This window comes from Carlito syrichta, unplaced genomic scaffold (assembly GCF_000164805.1).
Source record: "Carlito syrichta isolate Samal-C Ts95f unplaced genomic scaffold, Tarsius_syrichta-2.0.1 Scaffold315099, whole genome shotgun sequence".
NCBI classification, from domain to species: Eukaryota; Metazoa; Chordata; class Mammalia; order Primates; family Tarsiidae; genus Carlito; species Carlito syrichta.
In genome coordinates, this window is record NW_007259195.1 from 349,337 (window position 1) to 351,939 (window position 2,603).

At 46.4% G+C, this 2,603-nt stretch overlaps 1 pseudogene; it reads left to right on the forward strand.

Moving 5' to 3' along the window:
• The first annotated feature begins 775 nt into the window (after nucleotides 1-775).
• Nucleotides 776-1,349, forward strand: LOC103274893 (annotated as a pseudogene).
• The last annotated feature ends 1,254 nt before the right edge of the window (nucleotides 1,350-2,603 follow it).

A 2,603-nucleotide genomic window follows, 5' to 3' on the forward strand; every position in this document is an offset into this window, starting at 1 on the left:
TTCTTTCTTTCTTTCTTTCTTTCTTTCTTTCTTTCTCTTTCTTTCTTTCTTTTCTTTCTTTTTTTTTTTTTTAGTCAGGGTCTCATTCTGTTACCCAGGCTGGAGGACAGTGGCACAATCACAGCTAGCCACAGCTCTCAACTCCTGGGCTCAAGGGATCCTCTTACCTCAGCCTCCTGAGTATCTGGAACTAGAAACGTGCACCACGCCCCACCCCCCATCCCCGGTGATTTTTTTTTCATTTTTTGTAGAGTTGAGGTCTTGCTATGTTGCCCAGTCTAGTCCCAACCTGCTGGGCTCACATGATCCTATTGCCTTGGCTCCCCAAAGTGCTGGGATTACAGGCATGAGCCACCACACTGGCCTGATTAATTTTCTTAATGACAGATATTATAAGCTACTGCACAAAGAATGAGATAAAAACCAAGGGTGTCCTGTTCGGGCTTCTGAGTTTTTGAGATGCCTACTCCGCTATTCTGCAAGTGTATCCTACTCATGCCTTTCATTGCAAACCAGGAATCTGCAGCAGGATTAAATAGGACAGCCAAGGACAAGCATCTGAAACTAGGCAGCGCGTTCCGGGGTGCTGCGGATCTGTCTCTTGCTTCAATAGTGTTTGGACAGAACAGACTCGGGAACTCCCTCTCTTCCAGTCTCCCACTGCCCTCCGATCTCCTCTCCACTTGCAACCTGCGAGACCACCTTCTTGGCCACCTCCTGTGTCTGGGACCAGCGACCACCATTTCTGTGGTTAGCTCCTTCTGGCAGACCAGCCATGAGCTCCCAGGTTCGCCAGAATTATTCCACCGAGGTGGAGGCAGCCGTCGACCGCATGGTCATTTTGCATCTGCGGGCCTCCTGCACCTATCTCTCTCTGGGCTTCTACTTCGACCGTGAGGATGTGGCTCTGGAAGGCTTGGGCCACTTGTTCCGTGAATTGGCAGAGAAGAGCGCGGGCGCCGAGCGTCTCTTGAAGATGCAAAACCAGCGTGGCGGCGGCGCCATCTTCTAGGATATCTAGAAGACCTCTCAAGATGAGTGGGGTAAAACCCTGGATGCCATGGAAGCCGCCATGACCTTGGAGAAGATCCTGAACCAAGTCCTTTTGGACCTTCATGCCCTAGGATCCACAGACTCCCATCTCTGTGACTTCCCGGAGAACCACTTCCTAGATGAGGAAGTGAAACTCATCAAGAAGATGGGTGACCACTTGACCCATCTTCACAGGCTGGCCGGGCCCAAGCCTGGGCTGGGCGAGATTCTCTACGAAAGGCTCACCCTCAAGCACGTCTAGGAGCCCAGCGGCCTCTGGGGGGCCCCCCTCTCAAAGTATCAGGGCTTCTACCTGAGCCTTCCCCTCCAGCCACTAGGCAGCTTTTTAACCACCTTAGAGCCCTCTCCCAAGCCCAGGACCAAATGAAAATAAAGCTATTTGCAGTAAAAGAAAAAAAAAAAAAGGAATTTGTGAAACACTCAAGGCAACCTGACACGCCCATCTCCTGCCAACATAGAGCTAGAAAAAAGCACATATTTAGCTGCTACTCCAAAGTCACAATGAATTCTTGAAACAATGACATAAATCACACTTTCATTAGACTTGTTTCTCAAAGTTTTTCATTCTGATTTGTGGCTGACAATCACTTTTAAAACATTCGGTGGAAACCAGAATGACCAAATTCTAAAGGAAACCATGATTTTAATTTCTTTTGAAGTCTGATTCATGATTAACTTGTACATTTTCAAAGAGCCAATTTTTTTTTTTGCATTTTTTGTTTTAACTGTTTTGTTTTCATTCATGTAGCATGATCACTTTTACATTTTTAAGAAGATGCTTGGTTCATCCTTTGACTGCTCTGACAGTTTCCCATCTAATTGGTCATATTGCATTTCTACTTTTATTTAAAAATACTCTTTACTACATGTTGGGGTTTCTTCTCTGGTCCAAATAGTATTTAGTGGAGCTTAAGTTTTTTCTTTTTCATATTTTCTGTGTGGTTGAGCATTTCTTTTTTTTTGAGTTGGAGTCTCACTGTCGCCCAGACTGGAGTGCAGCGGCCGCTCCCGGTCACCACAGCCTCAACCTGCTGGGCTCTGGCGATCCTTCCGTTTCAGCCTTCCGAGTAGCCGGAATTACAGGTGCGCGCTACCATACCCCACTGATTTTTGATTTATTGTAGAGATGAGGTCTCGCCAAGTTGCCCAGGCGGGTCTCGAACCCATGGGCTCAGGCAATCCACTCACCTCAGCCTCCCAAGGCGTGGAATTTCAGGCTGAGCCATCAAGCCCAGCTTGGGCATTTCACTGTATTTTGTTATTTCTAATTTCAGGATTTACTCTCTGGCTACACAGCATATAGTTTTGACTCATACTTTTTATTCTTTATTTCAATAGCTTTAGGGAGTGAAAATAGTGTTTGGTTACGTGGCTGCTTTGGAGAGTGATGAAGAAGTCTGGGCTTTAAGTGTACCCACCATCCCCACCTGCAAACATAGATTTTTTTTTGTCCCTCCGCCCCTTCACACTTCCCCCTCTGTCTCCAATGTCCATTATATCATTTTGAGTTTTGTGTGGTGCAGAATGTAGTCAAATCTTTGTGTAAGATA